We start from the raw sequence: 15,854 nt of genomic DNA on the forward strand, positions 1-15,854 counted from the left end.
TACGAAATGTGGAAAATTCGATGCTCCACTCCTAGCACCCACAACGCCACAACACAACATCCCATCCCTACAGAAACGATTGAGCATAAATACAAAGAAAGAGCAGACTGCGAGAGAAAAATGTTGAACCTAACCAAAACATTTCGGCGACGAGGCGGACATGCATTCACGGGCACGGCCGGAGCTGGGAGAGGAAAAGTTTTCCCTCACCCATACTAACACGGCGGGGCACCATAAAAATAATAAGAACGGAGCGTGGCAAGAACCGTATTACCAGCCATCCACCCCAACCACACAGTAGTTCAGAGCGAGGCGGATCACGCGGCCAGCGAGTGATCGGTGCGTGAACACCGAGCTCGCAAACGGCTTTGTTGTTGGTGGGTTGCTGTTGTCTTTCTTTCGAACCAACTTTATTGTAGGGGAGAATCGTACAAGATGAACTCTATGGGCAAATTGGTCGTTGATGAATATTGCATAACAATTAGATTTCTATCCTTCGCTTACTGCTTTATATAGCTGAGGATCAATTTCTGCACCTCTATTTAGAGCTTAAACCAAGTTTAAGCATATGGGTAAGCTCAGCAAGCTAGTTTAAAAATCAACACAACACCCCCTCCCCCCGCAATCCAACTGACGCTGCTACTATGTTCAGATATGAAATTGTCATCCACATTTATTTCTTTATTTATTTTTGTCATTCACATTTGTGACCAAAAGTCACAAACTGATCATAAATTAAAATTATTATGCAATATAATTGTTTTTGCGCTCGTTTAATTGCACTTGCTATTATTTTTAGTCAGAATGAAATCTGGTATGAAACTTTATTTGTAATTTGATTGTATACCTATTTGTTTATCAAGAGAACGCATTTCGATTTTCTTGCAAACGGCGAGGCGGGTGAGATTTTGAATAATTCATCAACTCATGGTTGTTCAAAAGGTTGAAACTAACAGATAAGCTATTGGATGCATTTTGTAATTTTCTCTCCTATTTTAGCAGCAGTAGTAGCAGCGGTATATTGTGGAGACATGAACAGAGCACAGGTATGAGTACGGTTTCGAAGTTTTGCTTTGCATGTAACCCCTTCTTCCACCACCCACGTCCATAGCCTGGCTCCGTTTGCGTGAAGTGGCGGCATCTATGTCGTCTTTGTTTTTAAAAGGTACACAAGAGTTAATGCTGATCCATATCTTTGCATGCTGCAAGAATGAATCGTATATTAGTTAATCATTCTATTGCTGAAGGCACTTCATCGATTTTATACACCTAGAGGGCATGCACTAATCACGTGGCGAAGGGAGGGAGCTTCCGCATTTTCATACCTTTTATAAAAATAATATGAGGAAATGAATTAACGATGAAGCGTTGAAAAATAAAGAAAAATCCCTTAGTTAATCTACAATCGCTCCTATTTCTATATTTTATATATTATGACTGATAAAATGCATATTGATATAATTTTAAAACATGGAAAAGGAACAGAACTGCACAAGAAGCGAATTTTGATGAGTTTTATTAATTTATGAATGTATTATTGAGGAGCTTTCGAATTTTCATAATAAAAACAAAAGAATATACAACTCAACAAGGTAATGATTAGTGAAGTAAGGAATTCATGAATAACTAAAATTTACGAGGTTAAAAGACTATATGTATTATTCTTCCATTTTCTTCCACTATTCACTTTTTATGTATCAACAAACAGATACGTATTTCGTTTCCTACTTGGAAACTTCTTCAGTGTTTTGTTATCGACTCGAGTGGAAGTAAATGGAAGAATAATAGTCTTTTAACCTTGTAGCATTTCCCCTAAGACGCTCTAAAATAATTAATCATTAAAATTTACGTTTATTTTTCAAATTGGCTGATCTGATTATGCCGACTTAAAAATGATTTTCATGACTTCCGAAGATCAAGAATAAAAATCCACAAATCCTTCCTCCATCACTTACCTAACGGGGGGCATTGATCAAGTAGTACTAGGAATAATTTGATTAAATCGCATGCTCCATAATGGTGCGCCCACCATAGCTAACTAAAGCTTGAACCGGATATTTGGGACTCCCGCACAATATCCGCGGCATAGTTAGTAACTATTCCTGTACGTATTTTTTTTTTTTTTTTTCGTGTTACCCGTTGGCAGTCTCTCGACTCAAACTCTACTCCGGGTCCATCCCTGTTATTCCCACGGTAATTAAATTTGCTTCTATGAGCCTCTATTTTAGATCAATAACAGACGTTCCTAAGCCACGTTGCTCAAATGGTCACTGTTTTAGGCCTGATCCAAATAGTTTTATTAATTAGTCCCCTTCAATAACATGATCACCGTTTTCACCATTATAACTATCACTCATCACTCCAACTTAACACTAGGTCTATTCCCTGTTGATCCGGTGATTAAATTTGCTTCTACGAGCCTCTATTTTTGATCATTAACAGACGTTTCTAAGCTACGTTGGTCAAATGGTCACTGTTAAGGCCTGATTGAAATAGTTTTCTACAAAATAATCCCGGTAGCATCACTTATTATCGTTTTCACCACCATCACTATCATAATTACTATTGTCCCTGTCATCACAAATATCTTATTTACAGTCATGAACACACACACAATGAATCGATCTTCAAAACAGCGCTCTTATATATCATATAAGAACCGACACTTCTACTAGCTTTCATTGGACATGTACCGAATATTTTACATTATTTCTAGTATAATTATAAAATAATTCCCACTTCTAGCACCTCAACTCAATATTGCATTTCATTCTTCATACTCACTGCGAACATGTTCCCATCCCAAATTTTACCTAGCTTCTTCTGTCACTATGTCTACACCACCAATACCAACTTGTGTATTAACCTTTTCACTAACGCTTGCATAACCACACAACATCACCATTTTCATATCAACAACCATTTTTTTCACAATTTCATCGAGATCAGCAATTATCACTACTATCCCTACTACAATGTGAACGCAAAAAACTAATCAGTCATTTTTTACTAAATTTGCAGTTTCCATCAAACAAATGAAGCTCAAAAAATAATAAGCTTAAAATCTATCGCGAGAGTCAGTTTTATTGTAGATATGATAACAAAGAGAGAAGACTGAATAGAAGTGCATTTTAAACAATAATAACGCACTAGATTTTGATAAATATAACTCGTTTAAAATTTATTTTGAAATCTATTTATTCTATTTACCAGGCCACACTTCAGAAACGTGCGCCCAGCAATTATCAAAAATTCTTTAACAACACCGAATACTGTTGCTATGGGCCTGTTGGTCTTCAAAGCTTCGAAATCGCCTCCGAATAAAATTCAACAGGTAATAATTTTACAGACATTTCTTGAGCTTTGAATTTTTGATAGGGTTAGGAAGTCTTATTAATCTAGTCATAATTATGTCGAATGTTTCGCACTGTGTTATTATTACTCTGTCTGTCTTAGTTATCTTATGTTTCCTACGTTGTTCAGTTCAATTCTATACTCATTGTAGATTATGTTACGTTTTGATGTCAGTTCATTGTCTCTATTGCTAAAGGTCACCTCCTCTCAGGCGAGTATCCTAGTTCAAGCGTATAAGTAAGTACCGCTTAAGAGTTAAGCAAACGTGAAAAAATGCAGAATGTCTTGATGATATTTTCTACTGGTTAATTCCTACCTAGCTATGTTTAAGCGTGGCTACGACTCATCATCATCAGGGAACGCCTCTGAAAAGTATTGCCGCATAGCAGAGATCATTATCACTGATGAAAAGGACCTCTACCTGTCTGCACCACCATTCAAGGCTCCAAGATACGATGTCCGTTGAATAACATGCACATGCGTAAAATTAGTGCATCAATGCCAGATTATATGTGACGCGGCATTAAACAAAAAATAGTCAACATGTGATATCACCACGACAGGATATGTCTTTGGTTGCCATATCAGTGCTAATGGCGTAAGCCCACCCATCGCGGCAAGATAACCTATCCGAGGGGAGGGAGAAATAATGTAAGAAAAATGCTTGAGAATATCATTTCAAGACCAAAGTCTCAAAACTACCCATACGCTGCTGCAAACAAAGACCCAAAGGACGACCCGACGAATCCAACAGCTCTCCCACGCAAACCAACACCATCAGCACGCACGCGAGGGTCTCTGCTGTTGACAGTGCTGGTCCGCGCGAGAGCGCCACCAGACTCCCGAAATCGACACTCGAGCTCGAGTCCCCGCCCACAAAGACAAGTCACTGTTCAAACGAATGTTGCCTTAATTGACTCCCCCATCCCAGGCACAGATTCTTTCCGAAGGATACTCAATATAAGTTCCACCGGGAAGCCAAGCACCAGAGATTGAGGAAAATCAGATAATCCAGCATCAGGCGTCTCGCGTCTGTTATTTAAGCAGAGAAGATGTTATAGGTGATATTCTCAATACGGCCGTTCAGAATGGTTCAGCGGATGTAAATTATGGATCATTATTAGGTCTTGTAATTTTGAACAAAACATTCTGAATACACGCGATAAACTATGAATATTATTATATCGGAGTTTTTTTTTTTTTTTTAAACTTTATTAGTGTGTTTTTTTTAATTATCGGAGTTTTTAATTAGGGTCGCGAATCAAGTTAAAATACTGATAAGTATAAGTTTACTAGCTTTATGTACCCGGCCTTGCTCGGAATTTCTAGTTTAAATCGCAGTTTTTTCACAATTGGAAAATGAATAAACCAATTGGTCAACAGGATAATTGCGTTATCTTATCGATACTTCATCATTTGATCAAAAGAAGGCAGATTTCATTTGAAAACATTGACTGATTTTGGAAAAGGGAGCGAACCCATAATCGCCATATTCCGGGCAAACGTCTATTTCTAAAGAAGGACAAACATCCACCGATGCCTTATTCCGAGCAAACGTCTATTTTAAAGAAGGGATCCATTCACCATCCAGAAGGAAACACATTAATCATTGCTTTTACGTTGGGCAAACCATGATTTCGATAAATGGTTGAATTGATCGATAACTAAACAATACAATAATGGGTTCAGAAGTTAGGCTGGAGCACACACACAAACATACAAACATTGAGTTTTATATATCTCGGCAACTTATTAAAACGACGTATGTGATTTTGTAAACAAAGATGCATACGTCGATTTGTCAAATATGATGACACTCCCACGCAAACCAATACAACGAACATGTAGCCAAAACCTCCACCTACCTGTATGTGGCGATAAGTTGCGAGGACGTGCTATCAGATTGCAGAAATCAACGTTTAAATCTTTGTTTACATAATCATATACATCACATACGTTGAATAAGTATCCGAGATATATAGATAGCTAATAGCTATATGTATCCGGCTTTGCTAGGGACTGAAAAGTAAATTATAGAATTAAAATGTCCAATGCTGTAGCACGAAACCCACAGAGGTAGATCTACCGCTCATAGAATTGAACCTTTGTATCAATATATTTTATATCTTTGTTTGGCCCTACCTTTTCAATAAACATCTTCCAAAAATAGAGAATAAGTGTACCAAATCTGGTTGGAATTTATCCTGGAGTTACACTGAATTGCTCATTTTTAAAGACAACCCCTTCCCCCATAACTTGCCCTTTTCCAAAATGACCCTCCCACCTTCTTTTGTTATCTTCTCCTTAGAATAGAAAATATGTGCACCAAATTTGGCTGAAATTGGTCCTGGAGTTGGGTGTTACACTGAATTGCTCTTTTCTAAAGTCAACCTTCCCCCTTACCCTCCCCTTTTCCCAATGATCATCCCACCCCTTTGTTATTTTCTCCTTAGGATAGAGAATGTGTGTACCAAATTTGGATGAAAGCGGTCCAGGGGTTCAAAAGAAACACTGAATTGCCTGTTTTCTGAACAATACCCCTCCCCCCAGACCCCTCCCCTCTTTCCCAAATTACACTTCCATGTGATCGACTTCTCTTAGTGAATATGTGTACAATATTTGGTTGATATGGGTACTGGAAGTTGGGAGTAACACTGAATTGCTCGTTTTATAAAGACAACCCCTCCCCCCATACCCTCCCTTTTTTTACAATGACCGCCCCACCCCCTTTGTTATCTTTTCTTTAGGGTGGAGAATGTGTGGATGAAATTTGGGTGAAGTCGGTGCAGGGGTTCAGAATTTACTCTAAATTACCTGTTTTCTGAACAATACCCCTCCTCCAGACCCCTCCCCTTTCCCAAAATCTCTCATATGATTGTTTCCTTATAGTGAATATGTGTACAAAATTTGGTTGAAATCGGTCCTGGGAGATGAAAGTTACACATAATTGTTCGTTTTCTAAACAAAACCCTCCCCTTCCTAAATGACCCTCCCACCCCTTTGTTAACTTCCCTGAGGATAGAGAATGTGTGTACCAAATTTGGTTGAAATCGGCCAAGTGGTTCAGAAGTAGTTAGCGAACATACATACATAGATTGGTTTTTATATATATAGATAATTACTACCGACATTGTATTTGTGATCAAAACTGACATTGTGTTTTTAGTTAAAACTCAAGTATACTAAATACGTAACGGAATAAAGTAGTGTTATTAAAAAATTATAATAATTTACATTATAAATTCTGATTAATATCAAGATACTGATCCAACATCACATCTTCAAGGGCTCCTCACAAGCTACACATTTCATTCAGGCACTTTAGAACGTCCATGTAGTAACTTGTTCACACTTGAAATCTGCCTCGACCAAGTTGGCAGAACGCGCCCTTACCCTTTCTGAACCAAAGGGCAGGGAACTATTCCTGTACGTATTTAGTATCAAATAATTTGATTAACTTGTCCACCATCGCCCCTGCATTTTGTTTCGCATGACTTCTCATTACTGTCGCCAAGGATCAGAGCTAGTAATAATTCTATTCCCTTCGATGATGCCAGACTTCCCCGGTACCACAATCTCCCTACGACGTTCCTGACTGGCAGCAGGTGATAATTAGGACTCCGTTACCTACGACTCGAAACAATTTTTGTTGAACTCTTCTGATTGCCGACTTTAGCTTCGTTCCGCTTTTTACTCTGCTACAGGGCCTTGGGAACGAGTGTCGCAGGTATGGAAGCTTCTAGTCATTCACTGAGATGGCTTCCTCAGATTGAGAACTGCATATCCGGAAACTTTTTAGTTTTAGAAAGGGTATTGTGTTATAATTGATTTCAATTTTTGCACTTTTTTTGACGCGCGAAAAAATGCGTCCTTTCTGTAACGTAGCTTACTACGATCACCAAGAATGAAAATCCACAAATTCGCATAAATTCCAATTATTTTCACGGACTTCCACGCACTTAGAGTCACTCGACGGAATCCAATTTTCAAAGTAGGTACTCGCGTTTTCGAGGCACACCATTGGAAGCAACGCACAACTGTCATTTTTAACGCAGCAAAGCTGAAAAATAAAATGGAAGTTATGCGTTGCTTCCGTATCGAATGGTGTGCCCTTGAAAACGCGAGTACTTTGAAAATTGGATTCCGTCAGGAGGACCTTAAAATCGAACAGTCTCTCATGAACTTTTCTTTTATATTTGGGCTCTTCATGGAATTTCTTTATTACTCACGGGCTCCAAAAATTTGAGCCATCTTTTAGGGACCTTATCAATCTCTAGGTATAAGATGAATTTTGAGAATCTCAGAATATGAACTCCCCGGATTTCTTGAAAAGAAGGTCAAATCAAAATAGGAAAATGACTAGATTGGCAGGATCGACTTATTCTTGTATTCTACCACGAATGGATACATGTTTCTGGCCGGAACAAGGGTTTTCAACGCTGATCCTCAAACATTGAAAAATGAAGAAGAAAATATAAAATGTGCAAAACACAACAGTAGTTTAATTTCGCTTATCTTAATTTAATGAAAATTATTTTTCGGAATTCCCAGAGCCGTAGCATGAACTCCCATCGCCCTTGATGAAGCCTTCATTAGGTGCCCCTTTCTTGAAAAAAAGCAATTAAGCTTTTTTATGGGAATGTCTTCACCTGTCATAAGACGAATAAGTTTACTATTCCATTCAATTCCGTCACGTTTTAACCTTTACAGATACATATTTCAATCTTAACTGAAAGCCCGAGCAGCACATTTGTGACCGACGAGTTGTAGTGTAACCAATCGAGTCCAATAAGGGATGCTGCAACGAAATAGGTTGAACCCATTCTACTAGGGAGGCCGTCTTTAGTAGTGTCTCGTACTGGACTCGACTGTAAAGAAATCATGATAGGGATTTTACTTAATTTTGTGATAGTTGTTGACTATTTGTAAAATATGTGAGAAACCCTTGCAGAACTATGGGGTTTTCTACATGATCCAATTAAATCAGTTAAAAATATTCAGAATGGGCTGGAAGCTCATTTAAAGTATATCATGAAGAAGCGCACGACAAAACATATAAAAATTGTATATGTTTGAAATAAAAAGTTCGACTAGGTGAGGAGATGAATGTTCAAAATCATCACTCTTTGCGTGATGCACTAAATGAATATGTCCTCTATGATGTCTGTAAGCCTCTGCAACCTATGTTTTTAATAATATTAAGAACAATCCTCACGGAATCCAAAACTAAATGTAGGGTAAGACGGTATAATATGCCCCCCTAAAGCAACTCCTTGATAACTTTTTACTTTTCAACGCAATGTATGCAAACTTTGTGTTATTTGGTAGTCCAGGAAGACGCAAATGTATTGCCCATGAGTAGTCATATAAAAATATTACAGATAACTCGTTATAAAGCTTTTTTGAAAAGTCGTGAAAAAATGGAAAAGTGCCTGGGCAATACGCCCCACCTTAACCAAAGACGTTTCATAGCCCTTCATTAGTATTTTATCAAACCCATAATAAAAAGATTACAAATCCTTATGTGCTTGACATTAAAAAACCAACGTAAGTTCATTTAAGTAGATTGGAATTACATTTTAATAGTTTCCATATAATTTGGTAGCAACTGCTGCAAGCTCGCCGCGCTTGTGTCCAGTTGGTAAGGGCATATCGTCCTGCCTACACTGGGGCGTTTTGACCAGTGAAACATATTTTTGAAAAACGTTACATTTTTGAAGATGGAAGCAATTTTATATCATATTAACCACTGAGAAAACTTATTTGGTTGCCCAACTGAGTGTTCCAGTGCAAGTTTTGCGGACAGTATGCAAGCGTTGCTCCAGAATGTTAAACAAACAAACATTGAAAGTTACATCAAAACTGTAACTTTTTGTATTTTTCTATTATTTTTATTACGTAATTCAAAAATGACCCCCATATTCACATAGGATGATGATTTTACAAATATTTATAGGTACCAACTGATGTTGACCCTTAGTTAGTTATAGTTTTCTAGAAATCAAAGTGGGGCGTTTTGGCCAGGTGGGGCGCATTATACCGTCTTACCCTACTCGCATTTTCAATGACACAAAACTCAATACGGAAGCAACGCATAAAGCCCCAAACGCAATACAACGGAACGGAGACGGAAACGGAAAATTTGACAGTTAGCCCATATATTTTCTGTCAAATTTGCCGTTTCCGTCGCCGTTCCGTTGTATTGCGTTTGGGGCTTAACTGTAATTTTTCATTATTTCAGCAGCTTTGTCGCAGCATGCGTGGAATAATAAAAATGACAGTTGGCCGTGGCTTCCGTTTTGAATGGGGTGCCCTTGAAAACACCAACTTCTTTTATTTTCTTTAGTTTACACACTATTTGCAACTTTCTGGAACGTAAACATTGTGTCTAGCAGTCATTTAGTGCTCCTGAAGTTTTAGTGCCAAAATTTCAGTTTTGTGTTAAAAATTGGAAGTTTTAAGGCGCAAAATGTCCAAAAAAGCACAAATTTCGATCAGCATCTGAAATTTGATTATTGAACATCACAAAACTGGCAAAAGCTACCGTAATATTGCCGATATTGTCCAGCTTCACAAAGATATGGTTGCTAGGATTGTGCAGATTAGCAATAGCATTAGCATTTAGCAGTTCGCACAAATTCGTAGGTGGTACAGGCCAAAACTGTATGAGAGTAGTATCACTTTCATCCGTTACCACAGATATTGATTTGGGGCTAATCACTATCTCTTAGGTGGAAGCAATGCACTTTCCAAGAGTCGAGATCTGTCCTGGCCACGTCCTTGCGAATGCTGAGGAAGGGGAAGGATGGTTTGTTGGACACCTACTTAAGAAAGATGCAGAGACCTCTCATAGATGCCATGGGAGGTTTTGGAATTGTGTGGAAGGTTATAACAGTAGGAATCGTTTTGGTATAACGTGAAACACAGAAAGAACTTACATAGAAATACAAAATAGGAAAGGAACGAGTCTGGAATTAAACCCACGACCTCCTGCTTATAAGACAGAAGCGATAGCCACTAGACCACCGAGCACGTCCTATGGTTGCTAGGATTGTGCAGATCTACAAAAATCGTTGTTCTATCTCACCGGCCATGTGATCGAGGCGGCCCTTTATAAATACTCTGGCCGAATTAACAGAACTATCATGAACAAGGCGGAGCTGTATCGGTGACTACCAGCTGCAAAAAGTGCTAAACAGATTGAAAGCAAGTTTTCTTTTCAACTGAGATGATTTGATCAGACGAGATAAAATTAATGCTATTTGGGTCTGATGATTAAGCATGGCGGTGGTGAGTTACTTTACCAACATTGATTTTTCAACCAACTGAGCATAACTTTGATTTTTTTTTCTGCAGGTAGAGTCATGGTGTGGGTATCTATGACTACATCCGACGTTGGAGAACTTGCCGTTGGAGGGCTTGCCCTGAAGCCCAAACTACCAGTGTCTGTACATAAGCTGCAAAAGTACAAAAGCAAAATGATCCCGGAAACAACTGCCAAGCTTTTTGCGTCGATGCCACGACGATGCCGCACAGCTATTGAAGTCGAAGGTTTTCACACAAAGTACTAAAACTATGTAAGCCTATATTAATAAACTGTTTTTTGCGTATTTTTTTTACCAGTTTGAACTTAAATATCAAGAAATGTAAATATTGCTACCAAATATTTGAACTGTTTTTTTCAAATTTTAAATAGCTTTTCATACTAATGCATATCACAAACTCTATCGTTCCATGCCTACTTTTGTTGATTGTTACCTATATGCGACTATAGACAGTGCTCATCGAATATTTGAAGGCTTTGCTTTTTTTCTACCATTCCACTCGGAAATTTCGCTGGATCAAATGTGGAAATGAATCTTTTTTTAGACTAAATACATGTTTGATTAAAACAAGCAAATTTATCTCAAATCTTTACGAAACCCTTAAGTTGATAATTACAACTACTACGGAATCGAGGGGTTTGAAGAGTCGGGCTCACTTATGGCCGCCGAAACGATATCAACAGAGAATTTCGGAGACGAATCGTAGCTGGGAATCGTACATACTTTGGACTCCTTAAGACGGATCGAATGGAATTCGTCATCGTACCAAATTGACTATGAATCTACAACACTCATTAGACCGGTACTCCCCTGCGAACGCGATACCTAAAACAAAAGGTACAATCCATATGGTGAGGTGCAAATGGCGGACGATACGTGAAGAAGGCGAATGTACAACAAATTGTATCGGGTGTTGGGAGAACCATCCATCGTGTCGGACGACTGCGGAGGGCTGGGCACGTAACCAGAATGTTAGACAGTAATCCAGTGAAAATGGTTCTCGACAACGATACGACGAAAAAGAGGCGAAGTGCAGCGTGAGGTGGAAGACAATTGCGAACTCTCCAAGGCTTTGTAGTTGGCGACAGTATATGGACGAGCTGAATGGGGACGACTTTTGTGTACACTGCAAAACTCCGGTCTTAGCCTGATTATTTTTCAAGATCAATATTCCATTTCTTTGATTCTAAAAGGCATCCCAAGAGCGAGCAGACGTACAGTCCGCCATTCTTATGAACGGCGACGTTTAGTAGCAAAACAAATATTCATACTCGTTTGTAACACATTTTTGTTCGAAGCTTTACGTTCCCAATGTCTGTTTCAAAGAGGTTTGGCCGATTTCTTCTATCAAAGCAATTATATGAATGATATTTTAATTACTCTTGGACCACTTGGGTTTAATCCAGTAACATAGGCCATAATCCATCTACTGAATGGACATTTTCTAAATTTAGATAAAAGAGATCGTATGAAAACTCAAACTTACAAGACAATAATGAAAATTATATTTTAAGGGTTTCAATTGAGTCAAGACAAGTAGCGTGATACCTCAAACTTCATAATTTCGTAAAGCAATGATGGAAACGATATTTTAAACGTTCTTAAGCCACTTACACTGATTCAATGATATGTGTATTCAATCTAAGTAAAGCTTAGCTATTCACTCAGAACTGGCATGCTTGACATTTTTTTTGGATAGATTTGTTCGCTAGTTAGTTACCTATAGACAAGAATATTTATGGGGTTTTACAGAAATCTTCTTGACTATCTAGTGAAAACTAGTTTTCTTATGCACTGTTTTTATTTTACTTTTTGTTATCAAGTGTTGTCCGTGGCAGACAAAATGATGTCACAAATTAACAACCGGTTGTACCTACACCATGTGATAAGGAGATTAGAAACAGGAATTGATTTCACTCTCGTTTGAAGGTTTCGTTTGTATAGCCAGCAGAGACCAACGACATACATCATATGAGGAAACGTTCCTACAGTAGTTATCAACGAGTTGAGCATGCTTACGCTGAATGAGGTTCGAAGGTCAGTTGTTGTACGATAAATTCAAATGTAAATGTAATGCACATTCGACCACATACAATCCAGCAGATAAGTGACTAGAAGTTATAGATATATAAAACGTTATTGAAGAACTTTTTAACCATGAAGGTGATAATATTCATTTCATATAAATGTTTTTTTAGCCATCGATCGTTCATGGAGGTTGAGGCGTAACTTCAGGAACAAATTTTTGATTGAATTTGAGGCCTAATTGTCTAAGCTAATGATAATGTCTAAATATGTGTATGTATGATGACATTTCTTTGTAATTTCTTGTAATTCTATCTAGTTGTTGGGTAATTAGATCATCTAAAAGATCTATTGCTTGATTCAGAAATACATTTTCCATATTTTAGTAATATTTATAGCCTCGAGGCAAGAAATAAATCGATTCCAGTACCTAAGAATAGGCCACTGCCAACTCCATTTATTACAATGGTTACGATCGTCGTTCATTTGAAGTGCGTTGGCATTACAACCAGCTGTTTCACATGCAAGATTTTTTTTTTCATTGTGCCATTGAAAGCCATTATTTGGTATTTTTTGCCCTTCTACAATAAAGTCCCACAACCGGAGAAAGTTAGCTATGGTCTGTACTTAGTAGCCTTCCATTGGTGTTCATATTACTGCATATTGTTAACTTGAGAAAAAGTTATGTGACACTCCCTGACTATCCTATTTAATTCCACTACTTTGTAACATAACAAATTCAAACTTGACCTCCAATAAGGTCGTCTTCAGCAATTCGTACTTTGCTAGACGTGAGTCGAATAGTTTTTGCCTTTCTCGCTAAAGTGTTCTTCTAATTTCTAAGTTTAATTTGCGTCTTATTTAGTTTTTAAGTGGCCAGAGCTTAGTGATATAAGCATATGGATATTTTAAAATAATAATTCCTTATTGGAAAGTGACATAGTCATTGCTTATGTATAAATAAAAATATAAAAGCAATAAGCAAACAAACTACAAAAGCACATCTCACAAACATTACGAAGATCCGAAAAGTTTATAAATATCTCACTCGTCGGACAAAATGCTTCGTAATGGTGAACGAGAAAATCCGAGTCCGAAAGAAGTGTGAAAATTCGGTCAACTCAAATCGATTACCGATGTGTCGGGGATTGAGCATGTTGCTAAATTCTTCTCACAATTACGATCAATTTCACCATCTCATAGTGTTGACGAAGGGTCAACCTTATTTCTATGCTTTGATATTTCATTTAAACTACATTTGTATTTGCTACCTGAAAATCACTACTTTGTATGCAATGTGTATTTTTATAATAAATGAGTTAATTTGAGCCACAACTGTGAACATCATACTTGCGTAACATGGTGTCAGAAGTCTAAAATACTGCGCGAAAAAAGATCGTTTAGAGACACCGCGAACCGAAAAAACGCGAAACGTAAATAACGCGAACGTAATTAACGCGAAGCGGCTAAATTCTCCGATAAACAATATGTCGACGAATGATGAGCTAGCATCAGGTGGAGCACCTATTGCAGGTGGATCAAGAACGGCGGTGGCGGAGCGCCAGCAGTAGTTCCTCAACAAAACGCAGCCGCACCATTCGAATCAACAGCAGCATCCCGTTTCCAGCTCCTTTGAAGCTTGACGGTAACATGAAGGAATGTTGACAACTTTCAGGACTCGTTTGACATATATTTGATTGCGTCAGGGCTGGAACTGCGGGATGAACGAGTAAAAATAGCAACATTCAAAGCTGCACTCGGATTGGAAGCACGTAAAATTTTCAATCTTTGGCTTTGACACCCAGGAGAGCAACACGGTGGTGCGTAGCAAGATCTCTTTCGAAGCATGGTCCCGCAAAGGATGTTAAACTACGATCAGAGTTCTTCCATTGCGTCAGCAACCACCAGCGAGGATCACGAGGCGAAATGTTATGCATTTCATCAACAGAGCGCGGGAACTTGTCAAAGATTGCAATTCCGGAAACTTGGAAGACGAAATGCTCGGATAGCATCATAACTGGTATTCTCGATACATTTGAAAAACGATTCTCGAACAACCAAATTGCCTCGCGATGGTCATTCAATGTCAAACGGAGGAAGCGACCCATTGAAATGGTCCGACATAACTGGCTGCAACCTACAACACATTCGAGTCAACAAGCTGGATAGTGAAGATGGAAAAAATTGCACTTTCTGCGGGAAAGGATCCATGTAAAACTGGCAGAATGCCCAGCTCGAGGCTCTTGTAACTACTGCAATCAACGGAATCATTTTGCGGTCGTCTGCCGGAAGAAGAAGGAGGATCAGCTTCGGCAAAGTCGACTGAAATCAACAGGAAGCCGAATAGCATCCGCGGTTGGGCAAGAAGATCGAGAGACATGGATGTAGATTACAGGGCGAGAGTCGAATGAAGCAGTTCGACCTTTATCAAGTCAAACGCGATGGAGGATCCGTATTACAGCCGACGTTCTTCATGTTGCATCATCCGGTACCAGTGAAATGCATCCTAGATTCCGGAGCGTCGTGCAACATTTTGGTAAAGTGGGCGATACAAATTCTGGGCGAAGAAACTGAAACTCGACAACGAACAAACCGTATTAAGAGCTCGGCGGTGGATCTTTGAAGTCCTTGGGAAGAACCGTAATACCATACGAGCTCCGGAGGTCAGAGGTTCAAGATGTCTTTCATGTCGTGATTTCGAGCAGCCTCCTTTGCTTTCGAAAGATACGTGCCTGGCGTTAAGCGCTCATAAAACTGTGTTTTGATCAATCAGAACAAACTAAAGCAGCGAAACAAATCTCGAAATATCCGGAAGTATTCGAAGGACTGGGAAAGTTCAGCGGAGCCGTTAATTTGGAAGTCGATTCAACATCAAACCGTCGGTACAGCATCCACGAAGAGTGGCAGGACTCTGAGGAATGAGCTGAGCGGACACTAAACGTGTATGGAGCAACAGGGCGTTATCAACAAACAAGAGGATAACACATTGGGTAGCATATCATTATCATCAGCAACAACAATTCGTTTAACCGTAGTTTTGAACAAAAGCCCTCAAAGACCGCACTATCAATCCGACAGTGAACGAGATTCTGCCAGAACGACAAACGCAAAGTTTCTCTACTTGGATGCCGTGTAGGCAGCAGTGTGCCT

General features: G+C 38.8%; 1 protein-coding gene across 3 annotated transcripts in view; it reads right to left on the reverse strand.

The window, feature by feature from the left end:
• Positions 1–15,854, reverse strand: part of LOC134212956 (quinone oxidoreductase) — a 115,873-nt gene that overhangs the window by 48,977 nt on the left and 51,042 nt on the right. The gene's annotated exons all lie outside the window — the stretch shown is intronic.

The sequence above is a fragment of the Armigeres subalbatus genome, chromosome 2, assembly GCF_024139115.2.
Source record: "Armigeres subalbatus isolate Guangzhou_Male chromosome 2, GZ_Asu_2, whole genome shotgun sequence".
In the NCBI taxonomy this organism is placed as follows: Eukaryota; Metazoa; Arthropoda; class Insecta; order Diptera; family Culicidae; genus Armigeres; species Armigeres subalbatus.